At 45.4% G+C, this 22,653-nt stretch overlaps 18 non-coding genes across 18 annotated transcripts; 6 read left to right on the top strand and 12 right to left on the bottom strand.

The window, feature by feature from the left end:
• Positions 1-192: 192 nt before the first annotated feature.
• Positions 193-299, bottom strand: LOC146820160 (U6 spliceosomal RNA). Its single transcript, XR_014964458.1, has one exon. It is a non-coding gene; the product is annotated as a U6 spliceosomal RNA (small nuclear RNA).
• Positions 300-1,077: 778 nt separating this feature from the next.
• On the top strand, positions 1,078-1,150 carry TRNAR-ACG (transfer RNA arginine (anticodon ACG)). Its single transcript has one exon. It is a non-coding gene; the product is annotated as a tRNA-Arg (tRNA).
• Positions 1,151-2,139: 989 nt separating this feature from the next.
• LOC146820158 (U6 spliceosomal RNA) lies at positions 2,140-2,246 on the bottom strand. Its single transcript, XR_014965363.1, has one exon. It is a non-coding gene; the product is annotated as a U6 spliceosomal RNA (small nuclear RNA).
• Positions 2,247-4,115: 1,869 nt separating this feature from the next.
• LOC146820157 (U6 spliceosomal RNA) lies at positions 4,116-4,222 on the bottom strand. The gene has a single exon (XR_014963335.1). It is a non-coding gene; the product is annotated as a U6 spliceosomal RNA (small nuclear RNA).
• Positions 4,223-4,996: 774 nt separating this feature from the next.
• On the top strand, positions 4,997-5,069 carry TRNAR-ACG (transfer RNA arginine (anticodon ACG)). Its single transcript has one exon. It is a non-coding gene; the product is annotated as a tRNA-Arg (tRNA).
• Positions 5,070-6,068: 999 nt separating this feature from the next.
• LOC146820155 (U6 spliceosomal RNA) lies at positions 6,069-6,175 on the bottom strand. The gene has a single exon (XR_014965362.1). It is a non-coding gene; the product is annotated as a U6 spliceosomal RNA (small nuclear RNA).
• A 1,867-nt stretch (positions 6,176-8,042) lies between these two features.
• LOC146820154 (U6 spliceosomal RNA) lies at positions 8,043-8,149 on the bottom strand. Its single transcript, XR_014964533.1, has one exon. It is a non-coding gene; the product is annotated as a U6 spliceosomal RNA (small nuclear RNA).
• A 776-nt stretch (positions 8,150-8,925) lies between these two features.
• Positions 8,926-8,998, top strand: TRNAR-ACG (transfer RNA arginine (anticodon ACG)). Its single transcript has one exon. It is a non-coding gene; the product is annotated as a tRNA-Arg (tRNA).
• Positions 8,999-10,007: 1,009 nt separating this feature from the next.
• On the bottom strand, positions 10,008-10,114 carry LOC146820152 (U6 spliceosomal RNA). Its single transcript, XR_014965360.1, has one exon. It is a non-coding gene; the product is annotated as a U6 spliceosomal RNA (small nuclear RNA).
• A 1,867-nt stretch (positions 10,115-11,981) lies between these two features.
• LOC146820151 (U6 spliceosomal RNA) lies at positions 11,982-12,088 on the bottom strand. Its single transcript, XR_014964522.1, has one exon. It is a non-coding gene; the product is annotated as a U6 spliceosomal RNA (small nuclear RNA).
• Positions 12,089-12,864: 776 nt separating this feature from the next.
• TRNAR-ACG (transfer RNA arginine (anticodon ACG)) lies at positions 12,865-12,937 on the top strand. Its single transcript has one exon. It is a non-coding gene; the product is annotated as a tRNA-Arg (tRNA).
• Positions 12,938-13,946: 1,009 nt separating this feature from the next.
• Positions 13,947-14,053, bottom strand: LOC146820149 (U6 spliceosomal RNA). The gene has a single exon (XR_014965359.1). It is a non-coding gene; the product is annotated as a U6 spliceosomal RNA (small nuclear RNA).
• Positions 14,054-15,920: 1,867 nt separating this feature from the next.
• LOC146820148 (U6 spliceosomal RNA) lies at positions 15,921-16,027 on the bottom strand. The gene has a single exon (XR_014964511.1). It is a non-coding gene; the product is annotated as a U6 spliceosomal RNA (small nuclear RNA).
• A 780-nt stretch (positions 16,028-16,807) lies between these two features.
• Positions 16,808-16,880, top strand: TRNAR-ACG (transfer RNA arginine (anticodon ACG)). The gene has a single exon. It is a non-coding gene; the product is annotated as a tRNA-Arg (tRNA).
• A 1,009-nt stretch (positions 16,881-17,889) lies between these two features.
• Positions 17,890-17,996, bottom strand: LOC146820146 (U6 spliceosomal RNA). The gene has a single exon (XR_014964500.1). It is a non-coding gene; the product is annotated as a U6 spliceosomal RNA (small nuclear RNA).
• Positions 17,997-19,852: 1,856 nt separating this feature from the next.
• LOC146820145 (U6 spliceosomal RNA) lies at positions 19,853-19,959 on the bottom strand. The gene has a single exon (XR_014964457.1). It is a non-coding gene; the product is annotated as a U6 spliceosomal RNA (small nuclear RNA).
• Positions 19,960-20,735: 776 nt separating this feature from the next.
• Positions 20,736-20,808, top strand: TRNAR-ACG (transfer RNA arginine (anticodon ACG)). The gene has a single exon. It is a non-coding gene; the product is annotated as a tRNA-Arg (tRNA).
• A 1,009-nt stretch (positions 20,809-21,817) lies between these two features.
• Positions 21,818-21,924, bottom strand: LOC146820143 (U6 spliceosomal RNA). Its single transcript, XR_014965358.1, has one exon. It is a non-coding gene; the product is annotated as a U6 spliceosomal RNA (small nuclear RNA).
• Between the last annotated feature and the right edge of the window lie 729 nt (positions 21,925-22,653).

The following is a 22,653-nucleotide window of genomic DNA, read 5'->3' as shown; positions in this document are numbered from 1 at the left end:
GAAGTCCTGCAGGCTTCCTTGCTAAATGCAGCTGGACACATAGAGTGCACCTTCTTTACTGCGAGGTAAATACATTAAAAATGTTGAGGAGAGAAAAATTGAAAAATACATATTAGGAGGAAAGCACTGGAACCTGCTTTATTATTTCAATTAGTCTTGAAAACATAGAACATTTCTCTCCTGAAAGCTGGTAAAAATATGGAACGCTTCACGAATTTGCGTGTCATCCTTGCGCAGGGGCTATGCTAATCTTCTCTGTATCGTTCCAATTTTAGTATACGTGCTGCCGAAGCGAGCACACTTCATTGATGAACCTACAATGTTTATAAACTCTCTAAATCTACAGTCTCTAGACATAGGGTGGCCTGGCAGAGATGCTCGGATGGCCTGTAAGCATTCAAATCTGAGCCAATGGGCAAAAATGAATGAAGAGTAACAATCCATTATTCTTCACTGCATTTGTGGTCCAAGACTTCACCAATTGGAAGTATGTAGATTATGCCAGGGTTGCAAAGGCTCATGGTTCAGGCTACAGACAAGGAACATTGTGACATCACGCTGCCTGTGGAACAGTGATATTAGAGGTGAAACAGCTGCACAGTAGGTTAGGTGAAGGGCTCTGAGAGTGGAAAGGCAGCATGCCTGGGTCCCTGGACAAGGTGAGCCTATGACAAGGTGTCTGAATTTTCGCCTGTATTGTAATATTAAACACTTTATTGTTGTACCCGCCTGCTGATTAAGAAGTCCTCAAGATCAGCTCCACACAGACGTGGAACTGATGATGTTAATGCAGACTATTTAAGAAACTGAGGCTGATCTAAAACATTTCCTTGGATCTAGGACCATTTCGCCTGACTTTTAGGTCCTTCCTCCTCCTAAAGTCCTTTGTATAAGTTAGGAACACCTGACAGAACAGAATTTCAGGAGGTCCCTCAGGTGGGTTTACTTGTGTCTTCTGGTTGTGAGCAGTAAACATGGCTAAAAAGGTTGATGGAATGGTGTTTTAAAACACACACACACACACACACACACAATTTCTGGTCCTCTTAAGGACAAAAGTATGGGTGTACCTACATGGGGCCAGTGGCGCAATGGATAACGTGTCTGACTACGGATCAGAAGATTGTAGGTTCGACTCCTATCTGGCTCGAAAGGGTCATAGGTCCCTGTTTTATGGTATTCCTGTGGAATTCTTATTTACCTCAGACTTGTTGTAGGTTCAATATTCTTGAGCACGACTCATCCAGCAGTCGTTCCATGGTAGGGCTGCAGTAATAGGACCACGGCTGGTTAAAAGTTTCCCATTTGCTGCTGGATTCTATGTGAAGGCCGTCATGTGGTGTGCTGCTTTTGTATTTCAACATGGGTCTCTGAGTCTCTAAACTAGGAAAAAATCTTGTTGAGAAAAGTGTGTGTGAGAGGATCTGTGGGTGCAGGCAGGTGTGTGCACTTGAGTGCTGACCCATTTACATGTGTGAGAGAGACAAGCAAATTGCCTGTGGGATGTAGGCCTACAACTGGAACCAAGCAGCCAGGCATAACCACAGGTAAGGAGAGAGGAAGGCAGTTCATTATTAGAGCAGGATCATGAGCATCTTGCCCTGCTCCCTTCTGCCCCGACCTCTCTATTAGGGTGGAGGGTGAACATTTCTTGGACCTCAGAAACTGAGGGATGCAGGCCCAATATGTCCTCCAAGGGCCTAGAGGACCCGGTGCCCAATCATGCCTGGTATTTTTCAGCTTACCAGACCAATCTGGTTGCAAGGCGGATTTTAACAGTACTGCTGAAAAGGGACTCCCAGACAGCCCTGAGGCCATCATTTGCATAGGCCCTCCCCTTCTCTTTGTCTTGCTTCCCACAAAGCAACGCATCGCTGGCAGCAGTATAGATTTGGGGGTTGTGAAGAATAATGACAGGGAGGCTGAAGAAGAGAAAGAAAAGTCCCAGAAGTCCTGCAGGCTTCCTTGCTAAATGCAGCTGGACACATAGAGTACACCTTCTTTACTGCGAGGTAAATACATTAAAAATGTTGAGGAGAGAAAAATTGAAAAATACATATTAGGAGGAAAGCACTGGAACCTGCTTTATTATTTCAATTAGTCTTGAAAACATAGAACATTTCTCTCCTGAAAGCTGGTAAAAATATGGTACGCTTCACGAATTTGCGTGTCATCCTTGCGCAGGGGCCATGCTAATCTTCTCTGTATCGTTCCAATTTTAGTATATGTGCTGCCGAAGCGAGCACACTTCAGTGATGAACCTACAATGTTTATAAACTCTCTAAATCTACAGTCTCTAGACATAGGGTGGCCTGGCAGAGATGCTCGGATGGCCTGTAAGCATTCAAATCTGAGCCAATGGGCAAAAATGAATGAAGAGTAACAATCCATTATTCTTCACTGCATTTGTGGTCCAAGACTTCACCAATTGGAAGTATGTAGATTATGCCAGGGTTGCAAAGGCTCATGGTTCAGGCTACAGACAAGGAACATTGTGACATCACGCTGCCTGTGGAACAGTGATATTAGAGGTGAAACAGCTGCACAGTAGGTTAGGTGAAGGGCTCTGAGAGTGGAAAGGCAGCATGCCTGGGTCCCTGGACAAGGTGAGCCTATGACAAGGTGTCTGAATTTTCGCCTGTATTGTAATATTAAACACTTTATTGTTGTACCCGCCTGCTGATTAAGAAGTCCTCAAGATCAGCTCCACACAGACGTGGAACTGATGATGTTAATGCAGACTATTTAAGAAACTGAGGCTGATCTAAAACATTTCCTTGGATCTAGGACCATTTCGCCTGACTTTTAGGTCCTTCCTCCTCCTAAAGTCCTTTGTATAAGTTAGGAACACCTGACAGAACAGAATTTCAGGAGGTCCCTCAGGTGGGTTTACTTGTGTCTTCTGGTTGTGAGCAGTAAACATGGCTAAAAAGGTTGATGGAATGGTGTTTTAAAACACACACACACACACACACACACACACACACACACACACACACAATTTCTGGTCCTCTTAAGGACAAAAGTATGGGTGTACCTACATGGGGCCAGTGGTGCAATGGATAACGCGTCTGACTACGGATCAGACGATTGTAGGTTTGATTCCTATCTGGCTCGAAAGGGTCATAGGTCCCTGTTTATGGTATTCCTGTGGAATTCTTATTTACCTCAGACTTGTTGTAGGTTCAATATTCTCGAGCACGACTCATCCAGCAGTCGTTCCATGGTAGGGCTGCAGTAATAGGACCACGGCTAGTTAAAAGTTTCCCATTTGCTGCTGGATTCTATGTGAAGGCCGTCATGTGGTGTGCTGCTTTTGTATTTCAACATGGGTCTCTGAGTCTCTAAACTAGGAAAAAATCTTGTTGAGAAAAGTGTGTGTGAGAGGATCTGTGGGTGCAGGCAGGTGTGTGCACTTGAGTGCTGACCCATTTACATGTGTGAGAGAGACAAGCAAATTGCCTGTGGGATGTAGGCCTACAACTGGAACCAAGCAGCCAGGCATAACCACAGGTAAGGAGAGAGGAAGGCAGTTCATTATTAGAGCAGGATCATGAGCATCTTGCCCTGCTCCCTTCTGCCCCGATCGGCCACTACCTCTCTATTAGGGTGGAGGGTGAACATTTCTTGGACCTCAGAAACTGAGGGATGCAGGCCCAATATGTCCTCCAAGGGCCTAGAGGACCCGGTGCCCAATCATGCCTGGTGTTTTTCAGCTTACCCGACCAATCTGGTTGCAAGGCGGATTTTAACAGTACTGCTGAAAAGGGACTCCCAGACAGCCCTGAGGCCATCATTTGCATAGGCCCTCCCCTTCTCTTTGTCTTGCTTCCCACAAAGCAACGCATCGCTGGCAGCAGTATAGATTTGGGGGTTGTGAAGAATAATGACAGGGAGGCTGAAGAAGAGAAAGAAAAGTCCCAGAAGTCCTGCAGGCTTCCTTGCTAAATGCAGCTGGACACATAGAGTGCACCTTCTTTACTGCGAGGTAAATACATTAAAAATGTTGAGGAGAGAAAAATTGAAAAATACATATTAGGAGGAAAGCACTGGAACCTGCTTTATTATTTTAATTAGTCTTGAAAACATAGAACATTTCTCTCCTGAAAGCTGGTAAAAATATGGAACGCTTCACGAATTTGCGTGTCATCCTTGCGCAGGGGCCATGCTAATCTTCTCTGTATCGTTCCAATTTTAGTATATGTGCTGCCTAAGCGAGCACACTTCATTGATGAACCTACAATGTTTATAAACTCTCTAAATCTACAGTCTCTAGACATAGGGTGGCCTGGCAGAGATGCTCGGATGGCCTGTAAGCATTCAAATCTGAGCCAATGGGCAAAAATGAATGAAGAGTAACAATCCATTATTCTTCACTGCATTTGTGGTCCAAGACTTCACCAATTGGAAGTATGTAGATTATGCCAGGGTTGCAAAGGCTCATGGTTCAGGCTACAGACAAGGAACATTGTGACATCACGCTGCCTGTGGAACAGTGATATTAGAGGTGAAACAGCTGCACAGTAGGTTAGGTGAAGGGCTCTGAGAGTGGAAAGGTAGCATGCCTGGGTCCCTGGACAAGGTGAGCCTATGACAAGGTGTCTGAATTTTCGCCTGTATTGTAATATTAAACACTTTATTGTTGTACCCGCCTGCTGATAAAGAAGTCCTCAAGATCAGCTCCACACAGACGTGGAACTGATGATGTTAATGCAGACTATTTAAGAAACTGAGGCTGATCTAAAACATTTCCTTGGATCTAGGACCATTTCGCCTGACTTTTAGGTCCTTCCTCCTCCTAAAGTCCTTTCTATAAGTTAGGAACACCTGACAGAACAGAATTTCAGGAGGTCCCTCAGGTGGGTTTACTTGTGTCTTCTGGTTGTGAGCAGTAAACATGGCTAAAAATGTTGATGGAATGGTGTTTTAAAACACACACACACACACACACAATTTCTGGTCCTCTTAAGGACAAAAGTATGGGTGTACCTACATGGGGCCAGTGGCGCAATGGATAACGCGTCTGACTACGGATCAGAAGATTGTAGGTTTGATTCCTATCTGGCTCGAAAGGGTCATAGGTCCCTGTTTTATGGTATTCCTGTGGAATTCTTATTTACCTCAGACTTGTTGTAGGTTCAATATTCTCGAGCACGACTCATCCAGCAGTCGTTCCATGGTAGGGCTGCAGTAATAGGACCACGGCTAGTTAAAAGTTTCCCATTTGCTGATGGATTCTATGTGACGGCCGTCATGTGGTGTGCTGCTTTTGTATTTCAACATGGGTCTCTGAGTCTCTAAACTAGGAAAAAATCTTGTTGAGAAAAGTGTGTGTGAGAGGATCTGTGGGTGCAGGCAGGTGTGTGCACTTGAGTGCTGACCCATTTACATGTGTGAGAGAGACAAGCAAATTGCCTGTGGGATGTAGGCCTACAACTGGAACCAAGCAGCCAGGCATAACCACAGGTAAGGAGAGAGGAAGGCAGTTCATTATTAGAGCAGGATCATGAGCATCTTGCCCTGCTCCCTTCTGCCCCGATCGGCCAAGACCTCTCTATTAGGGTGGAGGGTGAACATTTCTTGGACCTCAGAAACTGAGGGATGCAGGCCCAATATGTCCTCCAAGGGCCTAGAGGACCCGGTGCCCAATCATGCCTGGTATTTTTCAGCTTACCAGACCAATCTGGTTGCAAGGCGGATTTTAACAGTACTGCTGAAAAGGGACTCCCAGACAGCCCTGAGGCCATCATTTGCATAGGCCCTCCCCTTCTCTTTGTCTTGCTTCCCACAAAGCAACGCATCGCTGGCAGCAGTTTAGATTTGGGGGTTGTGAAGAATAATGACAGGGAGGCTGAAGAAGAGAAAGAAAAGTCCCAGAAGTCCTGCAGGCTTCCTTGCTAAATGCAGCTGGACACATAGAGTACACCTTCTTTACTGCGAGGTAAATACATTAAAAATGTTGAGGAGAGAAAAATTGAAAAATACATATTAGGAGGAAAGCACTGGAACCTGCTTTATTATTTCAATTAGTCTTGAAAACATAGAACATTTCTCTCCTGAAAGCTGGTAAAAATATGGTACGCTTCACGAATTTGCGTGTCATCCTTGCGCAGGGGCCATGCTAATCTTCTCTGTATCGTTCCAATTTTAGTATATGTGCTGCCGAAGCGAGCACACTTCAGTGATGAACCTACAATGTTTATAAACTCTCTAAATCTACAGTCTCTAGACATAGGGTGGCCTGGCAGAGATGCTCGGATGGCCTGTAAGCATTCAAATCTGAGCCAATGGGCAAAAATGAATGAAGAATAACAATCCATTATTCTTCACTGCATTTGTGGTCCAAGACTTCACCAATTGGAAGTATGTAGATTATGCCAGGGTTGCAAAGGCTCATGGTTCAGGCTACAGACAAGGAACATTGTGACATCACGCTGCCTGTGGAACAGTGATATTAGAGGTGAAACAGCTGCACAGTAGGTTAGGTGAAGGGCTCTGAGAGTGGAAAGGCAGCATGCCTGGGTCCCTGGACAAGGTGAGCCTATGACAAGGTGTCTGAATTTTCGCCTGTATTGTAATATTAAACACTTTATTGTTGTACCCGCCTGCTGATTAAGAAGTCCTCAAGATCAGCTCCACACAGACGTGGAACTGATGATGTTAATGCAGACTATTTAAGAAACTGAGGCTGATCTAAAACATTTCCTTGGATCTAGGACCATTTTGCCTGACTTTTAGGTCCTTCCTCCTCCTAAAGTCCTTTGTATAAGTTAGGAACACCTGACAGAACAGAATTTCAGGAGGTCCCTCAGGTGGGTTTACTTGTGTCTTCTGGTTGTGAGCAGTAAACATGGCTAAAAAGGTTGATGGAATGGTGTTTTAAAACACACACACACACACACACACACACACACACAATTTCTGGTCCTCTTAAGGACAAAAGTATGGGTGTACCTACATGGGGCCAGTGGCGCAATGGATAACGCGTCTGACTACGGATCAGACGATTGTAGGTTTGATTCCTATCTGGCTCGAAAGGGTCATAGGTCCCTGTTTATGGTATTCCTGTGGAATTCTTATTTACCTCAGACTTGTTGTAGGTTCAATATTCTCGAGCACGACTCATCCAGCAGTCGTTCCATGGTAGGGCTGCAGTAATAGGACCACGGCTAGTTAAAAGTTTCCCATTTGCTGCTGGATTCTATGTGAAGGCCGTCATGTGGTGTGCTGCTTTTGTATTTCAACATGGGTCTCTGAGTCTCTAAACTAGGAAAAAATCTTGTTGAGAAAAGTGTGTGTGAGAGGATCTGTGGGTGCAGGCAGGTGTGTGCACTTGAGTGCTGACCCATTTACATGTGTGAGAGACACAAGCAAATTGCCTGTGGGATGTAGGCCTACAACTGGAACCAAGCAGCCAGGCATAACCACAGGTAAGGAGAGAGGAAGGCAGTTCATTATTAGAGCAGGATCATGAGCATCTTGCCCTGCTCCCTTCTGCCCCGATCGGCCACGATCGGCCAAGACCTCTCTATTAGGGTGGAGGGTGAACATTTCTTGGACCTCAGAAACTGAGGGATGCAGGCCCAATATGTCCTCCAAGGGCCTAGAGGACCCGGTGCCCAATCATGCCTGGTGTTTTTCGGCTTACCCGACCAATCTGGTTGCAAGGCGGATTTTAACAGTACTGCTGAAAAGGGACTCCCAGACAGCCCTGAGGCCATCATTTGCATAGACCCTCCCCTTCTCTTTGTCTTGCTTCCCACAAAGCAACGCATCGCTGGCAGCAGTATAGATTTGGGGGTTGTGAAGAATAATGACAGGGAGGCTGAAGAAGAGAAAGAAAAGTCCCAGAAGTCCTGCAGGCTTCCTTGCTAAATGCAGCTGGACACATAGAGTGCACCTTCTTTACTGCGAGGTAAATACATTAAAAATGTTGAGGAGAGAAAAATTGAAAAATACATATTAGGAGGAAAGCACTGGAACCTGCTTTATTATTTCAATTAGTCTTGAAAACATAGAACATTTCTCTCCTGAAAGCTGGTAAAAATATGGAACGCTTCACGAATTTGCGTGTCATCCTTGCGCAGGGGCCATGCTAATCTTCTCTGTATCGTTCCAATTTTAGTATATGTGCTGCCGAAGCGAGCACACTTCATTGATGAACCTACAATGTTTATAAACTCTCTAAATCTACAGTCTCTAGACATAGGGTGGCCTGGCAGAGATGCTCGGATGGCCTGTAAGCATTCAAATCTGAGCCAATGGGCAAAAATGAATGAAGAGTAACAATCCATTATTCTTCACTGCATTTGTGGTCCAAGACTTCACCAATTGGAAGTATGTAGATTATGCCAGGGTTGCAAAGGCTCATGGTTCAGGCTACAGACAAGGAACATTGTGACATCACGCTGCCTGTGGAACAGTGATATTAGAGGTGAAACAGCTGCACAGTAGGTTAGGTGAAGGGCTCTGAGAGTGGAAAGGCAGCATGCCTGGGTCCCTGGACAAGGTGAGCCTATGACAAGGTGTCTGAATTTTCGCCTGTATTGTAATATTAAACACTTTATTGTTGTACCCGCCTGCTGATTAAGAAGTCCTCAAGATCAGCTCCACACAGACGTGGAACTGATGATGTTAATGCAGACTATTTAAGAAACTGAGGCTGATCTAAAACATTTCCTTGGATCTAGGACCATTTCGCCTGACTTTTAGGTCCTTCCTCCTCCTAAAGTCCTTTGTATAAGTTAGGAACACCTGACAGAACCGAATTTCAGGAGGTCCCTCAGGTGGGTTTACTTGTGTCTTCTGGTTGTGAGCAGTAAACATGGCTAAAAAGGTTGATGGAATGGTGTTTTAAAACACACACACACACACACACACAATTTCTGGTCCTCTTAAGGACAAAAGTATGGGTGTACCCACATGGGGCCAGTGGCGCAATGGATAACGCGTCTGACCACGGATCAGAAGATTGTAGGTTCGACTCCTATCTGGCTCGAAAGGGTCATAGGTCCCTGTTTTATGGTATTCCTGTGGAATTCTTATTTATCTCAGACTTGTTGTAGGTTCAATATTCTTGAGCACGACTCATCCAGCAGTCGTTCCATGGTAGGGCTGCAGTAATAGGACCACGGCTGGTTAAAAGTTTCCCATTTGCTGCTGGATTCTATGTGAAGGCCGTTATGTGGTGTGCTGCTTTTGTATTTCAACATGGGTCTCTGAGTCTCTAAACTAGGAAAAAATCTTGTTGAGAAAAGTGTGTGTGAGAGGATCTGTGGGTGCAGGCAGGTGTGTGCACTTGAGTGCTGACCCATTTACATGTGTGAGAGAGACAAGCAAATTGCCTGTGGGATGTAGGCCTACAACTGGAACCAAGCAGCCAGGCATAACCACAGGTAAGGAGAGAGGAAGGCAGTTCATTATTAGAGCAGGATCATGAGCATCTTGCCCTGCTCCCTTCTGCCCCGATCGGCTACGATCGGCCAAGACCTCTCTATTAGGGTGGAGGGTGAACATTTCTTGGACCTCAGAAACTGAGGGATGCAGGCCCAATATGTCCTCCAAGGGCCTAGAGGACCCGGTGCCCAATCATGCCTGGTGTTTTTCAGCTTACCCGACCAATCTGGTTGCAAGGCGGATTTTAACAGTACTGCTGAAAAGAGACTCCCAGACAGCCCTGAGGCCATCATTTGCATAGGCCCTCCCCTTCTCTTTGTCTTGCTTCCCACAAAGCAACGCATCGCTGGCAGCAGTATAGATTTGGGGGTTGTGAAGAATAATGACAGGGAGGCTGAAGAAGAGAAAGAAAAGTCCCAGAAGTCCTGCAGGCTTCCTTGCTAAATGCAGCTGGACACATAGAGTACACCTTCTTTACTGCGAGGTAAATACATTAAAAATGTTGAGGAGAGAAAAATTGAAAAATACATATTAGGAGGAAAGCACTGGAACCTGCTTTATTATTTCAATTAGTCTTGAAAACATAGAACATTTCTCTCCTGAAAGCTGGTAAAAATATGGTACGCTTCACGAATTTGCGTGTCATCCTTGCGCAGGGGCCATGCTAATCTTCTCTGTATCGTTCCAATTTTAGTATATGTGCTGCCGAAGCGAGCACACTTCAGTGATGAACCTACAATGTTTATAAACTCTCTAAATCTACAGTCTCTAGACATAGGGTGGCCTGGCAGAGATGCTCGGATGGCCTGTAAGCATTCAAATCTGAGCCAATGGGCAAAAATGAATGAAGAATAACAATCCATTATTCTTCACTGCATTTGTGGTCCAAGACTTCACCAATTGGAAGTATGTAGATTATGCCAGGGTTGCAAAGGCTCATGGTTCAGGCTACAGACAAGGAACATTGTGACATCACGCTGCCTGTGGAACAGTGATATTAGAGGTGAAACAGCTGCACAGTAGGTTAGGTGAAGGGCTCTGAGAGTGGAAAGGCAGCATGCCTGGGTCCCTGGACAAGGTGAGCCTATGACAAGGTGTCTGAATTTTCGCCTGTATTGTAATATTAAACACTTTATTGTTGTACCCGCCTGCTGATTAAGAAGTCCTCAAGATCAGCTCCACACAGACGTGGAACTGATGATGTTAATGCAGACTATTTAAGAAACTGAGGCTGATCTAAAACATTTCCTTGGATCTAGGACCATTTTGCCTGACTTTTAGGTCCTTCCTCCTCCTAAAGTCCTTTGTATAAGTTAGGAACACCTGACAGAACAGAATTTCAGGAGGTCCCTCAGGTGGGTTTACTTGTGTCTTCTGGTTGTGAGCAGTAAACATGGCTAAAAAGGTTGATGGAATGGTGTTTTAAAACACACACACACACACACACACACACACACACAATTTCTGGTCCTCTTAAGGACAAAAGTATGGGTGTACCTACATGGGGCCAGTGGCGCAATGGATAACGCGTCTGACTACGGATCAGACGATTGTAGGTTTGATTCCTATCTGGCTCGAAAGGGTCATAGGTCCCTGTTTATGGTATTCCTGTGGAATTCTTATTTACCTCAGACTTGTTGTAGGTTCAATATTCTCGAGCACGACTCATCCAGCAGTCGTTCCATGGTAGGGCTGCAGTAATAGGACCACGGCTAGTTAAAAGTTTCCCATTTGCTGCTGGATTCTATGTGAAGGCCGTCATGTGGTGTGCTGCTTTTGTATTTCAACATGGGTCTCTGAGTCTCTAAACTAGGAAAAAATCTTGTTGAGAAAAGTGTGTGTGAGAGGATCTGTGGGTGCAGGCAGGTGTGTGCACTTGAGTGCTGACCCATTTACATGTGTGAGAGACACAAGCAAATTGCCTGTGGGATGTAGGCCTACAACTGGAACCAAGCAGCCAGGCATAACCACAGGTAAGGAGAGAGGAAGGCAGTTCATTATTAGAGCAGGATCATGAGCATCTTGCCCTGCTCCCTTCTGCCCCGATCGGCCACGATCGGCCAAGACCTCTCTATTAGGGTGGAGGGTGAACATTTCTTGGACCTCAGAAACTGAGGGATGCAGGCCCAATATGTCCTCCAAGGGCCTAGAGGACCCGGTGCCCAATCATGCCTGGTGTTTTTCGGCTTACCCGACCAATCTGGTTGCAAGGCGGATTTTAACAGTACTGCTGAAAAGGGACTCCCAGACAGCCCTGAGGCCATCATTTGCATAGACCCTCCCCTTCTCTTTGTCTTGCTTCCCACAAAGCAACGCATCGCTGGCAGCAGTATAGATTTGGGGGTTGTGAAGAATAATGACAGGGAGGCTGAAGAAGAGAAAGAAAAGTCCCAGAAGTCCTGCAGGCTTCCTTGCTAAATGCAGCTGGACACATAGAGTGCACCTTCTTTACTGCGAGGTAAATACATTAAAAATGTTGAGGAGAGAAAAATTGAAAAATACATATTAGGAGGAAAGCACTGGAACCTGCTTTATTATTTCAATTAGTCTTGAAAACATAGAACATTTCTCTCCTGAAAGCTGGTAAAAATATGGAACGCTTCACGAATTTGCGTGTCATCCTTGCGCAGGGGCCATGCTAATCTTCTCTGTATCGTTCCAATTTTAGTATATGTGCTGCCGAAGCGAGCACACTTCATTGATGAACCTACAATGTTTATAAACTCTCTAAATCTACAGTCTCTAGACATAGGGTGGCCTGGCAGAGATGCTCGGATGGCCTGTAAGCATTCAAATCTGAGCCAATGGGCAAAAATGAATGAAGAGTAACAATCCATTATTCTTCACTGCATTTGTGGTCCAAGACTTCACCAATTGGAAGTATGTAGATTATGCCAGGGTTGCAAAGGCTCATGGTTCAGGCTACAGACAAGGAACATTGTGACATCACGCTGCCTGTGGAACAGTGATATTAGAGGTGAAACAGCTGCACAGTAGGTTAGGTGAAGGGCTCTGAGAGTGGAAAGGCAGCATGCCTGGGTCCCTGGACAAGGTGAGCCTATGACAAGGTGTCTGAATTTTCGCCTGTATTGTAATATTAAACACTTTATTGTTGTACCCGCCTGCTGATTAAGAAGTCCTCAAGATCAGCTCCACACAGACGTGGAACTGATGATGTTAATGCAGACTATTTAAGAAACTGAGGCTGATCTAAAACATTTCCTTGGATCTAGGACCATTTCGCCTGACTTTTAGGTCCTTCCTCCTCCTAAAGTCCTTTGTATAAGTTAGGAACACCTGACAGAACCGAATTTCAGGAGGTCCCTCAGGTGGGTTTACTTGTGTCTTCTGGTTGTGAGCAGTAAACATGGCTAAAAAGGTTGATGGAATGGTGTTTTAAAACACACACACACACACACACACAATTTCTGGTCCTCTTAAGGACAAAAGTATGGGTGTACCCACATGGGGCCAGTGGCGCAATGGATAACGCGTCTGACCACGGATCAGAAGATTGTAGGTTCGACTCCTATCTGGCTCGAAAGGGTCATAGGTCCCTGTTTTATGGTATTCCTGTGGAATTCTTATTTATCTCAGACTTGTTGTAGGTTCAATATTCTTGAGCACGACTCATCCAGCAGTCGTTCCATGGTAGGGCTGCAGTAATAGGACCACGGCTGGTTAAAAGTTTCCCATTTGCTGCTGGATTCTATGTGAAGGCCGTTATGTGGTGTGCTGCTTTTGTATTTCAACATGGGTCTCTGAGTCTCTAAACTAGGAAAAAATCTTGTTGAGAAAAGTGTGTGTGAGAGGATCTGTGGGTGCAGGCAGGTGTGTGCACTTGAGTGCTGACCCATTTACATGTGTGAGAGAGACAAGCAAATTGCCTGTGGGATGTAGGCCTACAACTGGAACCAAGCAGCCAGGCATAACCACAGGTAAGGAGAGAGGAAGGCAGTTCATTATTAGAGCAGGATCATGAGCATCTTGCCCTGCTCCCTTCTGCCCCGATCGGCCACGATCGGCCAAGACCTCTCTATTAGGGTGGAGGGTGAACATTTCTTGGACCTCAGAAACTGAGGGATGCAGGCCCAATATGTCCTCCAAGGGCCTAGAGGACCCGGTGCCCAATCATGCCTGGTGTTTTTCAGCTTACCCGACCAATCTGGTTGCAAGGCGGATTTTAACAGTACTGCTGAAAAGAGACTCCCAGACAGCCCTGAGGCCATCATTTGCATAGGCCCTCCCCTTCTCTTTGTCTTGCTTCCCACAAAGCAACGCATCGCTGGCAGCAGTATAGATTTGGGGGTTGTGAAGAATAATGACAGGGAGGCTGAAGAAGAGAAAGAAAAGTCCCAGAAGTCCTGCAGGCTTCCTTGCTAAATGCAGCTGGACACATAGAGTACACCTTCTTTACTGCGAGGTAAATACATTAAAAATGTTGAGGAGAGAAAAATTGAAAAATACATATTAGGAGGAAAGCACTGGAACCTGCTTTATTATTTCAATTAGTCTTGAAAACATAGAACATTTCTCTCCTGAAAGCTGGTAAAAATATGGTACGCTTCACGAATTTGCGTGTCATCCTTGCGCAGGGGCCATGCTAATCTTCTCTGTATCGTTCCAATTTTAGTATATGTGCTGCCGAAGCGAGCACACTTCAGTGATGAACCTACAATGTTTATAAACTCTCTAAATCTACAGTCTCTAGACATAGGGTGGCCTGGCAGAGATGCTCGGATGGCCTGTAAGCATTCAAATCTGAGCCAATGGGCAAAAATGAATGAAGAATAACAATCCATTATTCTTCACTGCATTTGTGGTCCAAGACTTCACCAATTGGAAGTATGTAGATTATGCCAGGGTTGCAAAGGCTCATGGTTCAGGCTACAGACAAGGAACATTGTGACATCACGCTGCCTGTGGAACAGTGATATTAGAGGTGAAACAGCTGCACAGTAGGTTAGGTGAAGGGCTCTGAGAGTGGAAAGGCAGCATGCCTGGGTCCCTGGACAAGGTGAGCCTATGACAAGGTGTCTGAATTTTCGCCTGTATTGTAATATTAAACACTTTATTGTTGTACCCGCCTGCTGATTAAGAAGTCCTCAAGATCAGCTCCACACAGACGTGGAACTGATGATGTTAATGCAGACTATTTAAGAAACTGAGGCTGATCTAAAACATTTCCTTGGATCTAGGACCATTTTGCCTGACTTTTAGGTCCTTCCTCCTCCTAAAGTCCTTTGTATAAGTTAGGAACACCTGACAGAACAGAATTTCAGGAGGTCCCTCAGGTGGGTTTACTTGTGTCTTCTGGTTGTGAGCAGTAAACATGGCTAAAAAGGTTGATGGAATGGTGTTTTAAAACACACACACACACACACACACACACACACACAATTTCTGGTCCTCTTAAGGACAAAAGTATGGGTGTACCTACATGGGGCCAGTGGCGCAATGGATAACGCGTCTGACTACGGATCAGACGATTGTAGGTTTGATTCCTATCTGGCTCGAAAGGGTCATAGGTCCCTGTTTATGGTATTCCTGTGGAATTCTTATTTACCTCAGACTTGTTGTAGGTTCAATATTCTCGAGCACGACTCATCCAGCAGTCGTTCCATGGTAGGGCTGCAGTAATAGGACCACGGCTAGTTAAAAGTTTCCCATTTGCTGCTGGATTCTATGTGAAGGCCGTCATGTGGTGTGCTGCTTTTGTATTTCAACATGGGTCTCTGAGTCTCTAAACTAGGAAAAAATCTTGTTGAGAAAAGTGTGTGTGAGAGGATCTGTGGGTGCAGGCAGGTGTGTGCACTTGAGTGCTGACCCATTTACATGTGTGAGAGACACAAGCAAATTGCCTGTGGGATGTAGGCCTACAACTGGAACCAAGCAGCCAGGCATAACCACAGGTAAGGAGAGAGGAAGGCAGTTCATTATTAGAGCAGGATCATGAGCATCTTGCCCTGCTCCCTTCTGCCCCGATCGGCCACGATCGGCCAAGACCTCTCTATTAGGGTGGAGGGTGAACATTTCTTGGACCTCAGAAACTGAGGGATGCAGGCCCAATATGTCCTCCAAGGGCCTAGAGGACCCGGTGCCCAATCATGCCTGGTGTTTTTCGGCTTACCCGACCAATCTGGTTGCAAGGCGGATTTTAACAGTACTGCTGAAAAGGGACTCCCAGACAGCCCTGAGGCCATCATTTGCATAGACCCTCCCCTTCTCTTTGTCTTGCTTCCCACAAAGCAACGCATCGCTGGCAGCAGTATAGATTTGGGGGTTGTGAAGAATAATGACAGGGAGGCTGAAGAAGAGAAAGAAAAGTCCCAGAAGTCCTGCAGGCTTCCTTGCTAAATGCAGCTGGACACATAGAGTGCACCTTCTTTACTGCGAGGTAAATACATTAAAAATGTTGAGGAGAGAAAAATTGAAAAATACATATTAGGAGGAAAGCACTGGAACCTGCTTTATTATTTCAATTAGTCTTGAAAACATAGAACATTTCTCTCCTGAAAGCTGGTAAAAATATGGAACGCTTCACGAATTTGCGTGTCATCCTTGCGCAGGGGCCATGCTAATCTTCTCTGTATCGTTCCAATTTTAGTATATGTGCTGCCGAAGCGAGCACACTTCATTGATGAACCTACAATGTTTATAAACTCTCTAAATCTACAGTCTCTAGACATAGGGTGGCCTGGCAGAGATGCTCGGATGGCCTGTAAGCATTCAAATCTGAGCCAATGGGCAAAAATGAATGAAGAGTAACAATCCATTATTCTTCACTGCATTTGTGGTCCAAGACTTCACCAATTGGAAGTATGTAGATTATGCCAGGGTTGCAAAGGCTCATGGTTCAGGCTACAGACAAGGAACATTGTGACATCACGCTGCCTGTGGAACAGTGATATTAGAGGTGAAACAGCTGCACAGTAGGTTAGGTGAAGGGCTCTGAGAGTGGAAAGGCAGCATGCCTGGGTCCCTGGACAAGGTGAGCCTATGACAAGGTGTCTGAATTTTCGCCTGTATTGTAATATTAAACACTTTATTGTTGTACCCGCCTGCTGATTAAGAAGTCCTCAAGATCAGCTCCACACAGACGTGGAACTGATGATGTTAATGCAGACTATTTAAGAAACTGAGGCTGATCTAAAACATTTCCTTGGATCTAGGACCATTTCGCCTGACTTTTAGGTCCTTCCTCCTCCTAAAGTCCTTTGTATAAGTTAGGAACACCTGACAGAACCGAATTTCAGGAGGTCCCTCAGGTGGGTTTACTTGTGTCTTCTGGTTGTGAGCAGTAAACATGGCTAAAAAGGTTGATGGAATGGTGTTTTAAAACACACACACACACACACACACACACAATTTCTGGTCCTCTTAAGGACAAAAGTATGGGTGTACCTACATGGGGCCAGTGGCGCAATGGATAACGCGTCTGACCACGGATCAGAAGATTGTAGGTTCGACTCCTATCTGGCTCGAAAGGGTCATAGGTCCCTGTTTTATGGTATTCCTGTGGAATTCTTATTTATCTCAGACTTGTTGTAGGTTCAATATTCTTGAGCACGACTCATCCAGCAGTCGTTCCATGGTAGGGCTGCAGTAATAGGACCACGGCTGGTTAAAAGTTTCCCATTTGCTGCTGGATTCTATGTGAAGGCCGTTATGTGGTGTGCTGCTTTTGTATTTCAACATGGGTCTCTGAGTCTCTAAACTAGGAAAAAATCTTGTTGAGAAAAGTGTGTGTGAGAGGATCTGTGGGTGCAGGCAGGTGTGTGCACTTGAGTGCTGACCCATTTACATGTGTGAGAGAGACAAGCAAATTGCCTGTGGGATGTAGGCCTACAACTGGAACCAAGCAGCCAGGCATAACCACAGGTAAGGAGAGAGGAAGGCAGTTCATTATTAGAGCAGGATCATGAGCATCTTGCCCTGCTCCCTTCTGCCCCGATCGGCCACGATCGGCCAAGACCTCTCTATTAGGGTGGAGGGTGAACATTTCTTGGACCTCAGAAACTGAGGGATGCAGGCCCAATATGTCCTCCAAGGGCCTAGAGGACCCGGTGCCCAATCATGCCTGGTGTTTTTCAGCTTACCCGACCAATCTGGTTGCAAGGCGGATTTTAACAGTACTGCTGAAAAGAGACTCCCAGACAGCCCTGAGGCCATCATTTGCATAGGCCCTCCCCTTCTCTTTGTCTTGCTTCCCACAAAGCAACGCATCGCTGGCAGCAGTATAGATTTGGGGGTTGTGAAGAATAATGACAGGGAGGCTGAAGAAGAGAAAGAAAAGTCCCAGAAGTCCTGCAGGCTTCCTTGCTAAATGCAGCTGGACACATAGAGTGCACCTTCTTTACTGCGAGGTAAATACATTAAAAATGTTGAGGAGAGAAAAATTGAAAAATACATATTAGGAGGAAAGCACTGGAACCTGCTTTATTATTTTAATTAGTCTTGAAAACATAGAACATTTCTCTCCTGAAAGCTGGTAAAAATATGGAACGCTTCACGAATTTGCGTGTCATCCTTGCGCAGGGGCCATGCTAATCTTCTCTGTATCGTTCCAATTTTAGTATATGTGCTGCCGAAGCGAGCACACTTCATTGATGAACCTACAATGTTTATAAACTCTCTAAATCTACAGTCTCTAGACATAGGGTGGCCTGGCAGAGATGCTCGGATGGCCTGTAAGCATTCAAATCTGAGCCAATGGGCAAAAATGAATGAAGAGTAACAATCCATTATTCTTCACTGCATTTGTGGTCCAAGACTTCACCAATTGGAAGTATGTAGATTATGCCAGGGTTGCAAAGGCTCATGGTTCAGGCTACAGACAAGGAACATTGTGACATCACGCTGCCTGTGGAACAGTGATATTAGAGGTGAAACAGCTGCACAGTAGGTTAGGTGAAGGGCTCTGAGAGTGGAAAGGTAGCATGCCTGGGTCCCTGGACAAGGTGAGCCTATGACAAGGTGTCTGAATTTTCGCCTGTATTGTAATATTAAACACTTTATTGTTGTACCCGCCTGCTGATAAAGAAGTCCTCAAGATCAGCTCCACACAGACGTGGAACTGATGATGTTAATGCAGACTATTTAAGAAACTGAGGCTGATCTAAAACATTTCCTTGGATCTAGGACCATTTCGCCTGACTTTTAGGTCCTTCCTCCTCCTAAAGTCCTTTGTATAAGTTAGGAACACCTGACAGAACAGAATTTCAGGAGGTCCCTCAGGTGGGTTTACTTGTGTCTTCTGGTTGTGAGCAGTAAACATGGCTAAAAATGTTGATGGAATGGTGTTTTAAAACACACACACACACACACACAATTTCTGGTCCTCTTAAGGACAAAAGTATGGGTGTACCTACATGGGGCCAGTGGTGCAATGGATAACGCGTCTGACTACGGATCAGAAGATTGTAGGTTTGATTCCTATCTGGCTCGAAAGGGTCATAGGTCCCTGTTTTATGGTATTCCTGTGGAATTCTTATTTACCTCAGACTTGTTGTAGGTTCAATATTCTCGAGCACGACTCATCCAGCAGTCGTTCCATGGTAGGGCTGCAGTAATAGGACCACGGCTAGTTAAAAGTTTCCCATTTGCTGATGGATTCTATGTGACGGCCGTCATGTGGTGTGCTGCTTTTGTATTTCAACATGGGTCTCTGAGTCTCTAAACTAGGAAAAAATCTTGTTGAGAAAAGTGTGTGTGAGAGGATCTGTGGGTGCAGGCAGGTGTGTGCACTTGAGTGCTGACCCATTTACATGTGTGAGAGAGACAAGCAAATTGCCTGTGGGATGTAGGCCTACAACTGGAACCAAGCAGCCAGGCATAACCACAGGTAAGGAGAGAGGAAGGCAGTTCATTATTAGAGCAGGATCATGAGCATCTTGCCCTGCTCCCTTCTGCCCCGATCGGCCACGATCGGCCAATACCTCTCTATTAGGGTGGAGGGTGAACATTTCTTGGACCTCAGAAGCTGAGGGATGCAGGCCCAATATGTCCTCCAAGGGCCTAGAGGACCCGGTGCCCAATCATGCCTGGTGTTTTTCAGCTTACCCGACCAATCTGGTTGCAAGGCGGATTTTAACAGTACTGCTGAAAAGGGACTCCCAGACAGCCCTGAGGCCATCATTTGCATAGGCCCTCCCCTTCTCTTTGTCTTGCTTCCCACAAAGCAACGCATCGCTGGCAGCAGTATAGATTTGGGGGTTGTGAAGAATAATGACAGGGAGGCTGAAGAAGAGAAAGAAAAGTCCCAGAAGTCCTGCAGGCTTCCTTGCTAAATGCAGCTGGACACATAGAGTGCACCTTCTTTACTGCGAGGTAAATACATTAAAAATGTTGAGGAGAGAAAAATTGAAAAATACATATTAGGAGGAAAGCACTGGAACCTGCTTTATTATTTCAATTAGTCTTGAAAACATAGAACATTTCTCTCCTGAAAGCTGGTAAAAATATGGAACGCTTCACGAATTTGCGTGTCATCCTTGCGCAGGGGCTATGCTAATCTTCTCTGTATCGTTCCAATTTTAGTATACGTGCTGCCGAAGCGAGCACACTTCATTGATGAACCTACAATGTTTATAAACTCTCTAAATCTACAGTCTCTAGACATAGGGTGGCCTGGCAGAGATGCTCGGATGGCCTGTAAGCATTCAAATCTGAGCCAATGGGCAAAAATGAATGAAGAGTAACAATCCATTATTCTTCACTGCATTTGTGGTCCAAGACTTCACCAATTGGAAGTATGTAGATTATGCCAGGGTTGCAAAGGCTCATGGTTCAGGCTACAGACAAGGAACATTGTGACATCACGCTGCCTGTGGAACAGTGATATTAGAGGTGAAACAGCTGCACAGTAGGTTAGGTGAAGGGCTCTGAGAGTGGAAAGGCAGCATGCCTGGGTCCCTGGACAAGGTGAGCCTATGACAAGGTGTCTGAATTTTCGCCTGTATTGTAATATTAAACACTTTATTGTTGTACCCGCCTGCTGATTAAGAAGTCCTCAAGATCAGCTCCACACAGACGTGGAACTGATGATGTTAATGCAGACTATTTAAGAAACTGAGGCTGATCTAAAACATTTCCTTGGATCTAGGACCATTTCGCCTGACTTTTAGGTCCTTCCTCCTCCTAAAGTCCTTTGTATAAGTTAGGAACACCTGACAGAACCGAATTTCAGGAGGTCCCTCAGGTGGGTTTACTTGTGTCTTCTGGTTGTGAGCAGTAAACATGGCTAAAAAGGTTGATGGAATGGTGTTTTAAAACACACACACACACACACACACAATTTCTGGTCCTCTTAAGGACAAAAGTATGGGTGTACCCACATGGGGCCAGTGGCGCAATGGATAACGCGTCTGACCACGGATCAGAAGATTGTAGGTTCGACTCCTATCTGGCTCGAAAGGGTCATAGGTCCCTGTTTTATGGTATTCCTGTGGAATTCTTATTTATCTCAGACTTGTTGTAGGTTCAATATTCTTGAGCACGACTCATCCAGCAGTCGTTCCATGGTAGGGCTGCAGTAATAGGACCACGGCTGGTTAAAAGTTTCCCATTTGCTGCTGGATTCTATGTGAAGGCCGTTATGTGGTGTGCTGCTTTTGTATTTCAACATGGGTCTCTGAGTCTCTAAACTAGGAAAAAATCTTGTTGAGAAAAGTGTGTGTGAGAGGATCTGTGGGTGCAGGCAGGTGTGTGCACTTGAGTGCTGACCCATTTACATGTGTGAGAGAGACAAGCAAATTGCCTGTGGGATGTAGGCCTACAACTGGAACCAAGCAGCCAGGCATAACCACAGGTAAGGAGAGAGGAAGGCAGTTCATTATTAGAGCAGGATCATGAGCATCTTGCCCTGCTCCCTTCTGCCCCGATCGGCCACGATCGGCCAAGACCTCTCTATTAGGGTGGAGGGTGAACATTTCTTGGACCTCAGAAACTGAGGGATGCAGGCCCAATATGTCCTCCAAGGGCCTAGAGGACCCGGTGCCCAATCATGCCTGGTGTTTTTCAGCTTACCCGACCAATCTGGTTGCAAGGCGGATTTTAACAGTACTGCTGAAAAGAGACTCCCAGACAGCCCTGAGGCCATCATTTGCATAGGCCCTCCCCTTCTCTTTGTCTTGCTTCCCACAAAGCAACGCATCGCTGGCAGCAGTATAGATTTGGGGGTTGTGAAGAATAATGACAGGGAGGCTGAAGAAGAGAAAGAAAAGTCCCAGAAGTCCTGCAGGCTTCCTTGCTAAATGCAGCTGGACACATAGAGTACACCTTCTTTACTGCGAGGTAAATACATTAAAAATGTTGAGGAGAGAAAAATTGAAAAATACATATTAGGAGGAAAGCACTGGAACCTGCTTTATTATTTCAATTAGTCTTGAAAACATAGAACATTTCTCTCCTGAAAGCTGGTAAAAATATGGTACGCTTCACGAATTTGCGTGTCATCCTTGCGCAGGGGCCATGCTAATCTTCTCTGTATCGTTCCAATTTTAGTATATGTGCTGCCGAAGCGAGCACACTTCAGTGATGAACCTACAATGTTTATAAACTCTCTAAATCTACAGTCTCTAGACATAGGGTGGCCTGGCAGAGATGCTCGGATGGCCTGTAAGCATTCAAATCTGAGCCAATGGGCAAAAATGAATGAAGAATAACAATCCATTATTCTTCACTGCATTTGTGGTCCAAGACTTCACCAATTGGAAGTATGTAGATTATGCCAGGGTTGCAAAGGCTCATGGTTCAGGCTACAGACAAGGAACATTGTGACATCACGCTGCCTGTGGAACAGTGATATTAGAGGTGAAACAGCTGCACAGTAGGTTAGGTGAAGGGCTCTGAGAGTGGAAAGGCAGCATGCCTGGGTCCCTGGACAAGGTGAGCCTATGACAAGGTGTCTGAATTTTCGCCTGTATTGTAATATTAAACACTTTATTGTTGTACCCGCCTGCTGATTAAGAAGTCCTCAAGATCAGCTCCACACAGACGTGGAACTGATGATGTTAATGCAGACTATTTAAGAAACTGAGGCTGATCTAAAACATTTCCTTGGATCTAGGACCATTTTGCCTGACTTTTAGGTCCTTCCTCCTCCTAAAGTCCTTTGTATAAGTTAGGAACACCTGACAGAACAGAATTTCAGGAGGTCCCTCAGGTGGGTTTACTTGTGTCTTCTGGTTGTGAGCAGTAAACATGGCTAAAAAGGTTGATGGAATGGTGTTTTAAAACACACACACACACACACAC

The sequence above is a fragment of the Triturus cristatus genome, chromosome 6 (assembly GCF_964204655.1).
Source record: "Triturus cristatus chromosome 6, aTriCri1.1, whole genome shotgun sequence".
NCBI lineage: Eukaryota > Metazoa > Chordata > Amphibia > Caudata > Salamandridae > Triturus > Triturus cristatus.
This window is presented reverse-complemented; position numbering and strand designations above follow the sequence as displayed.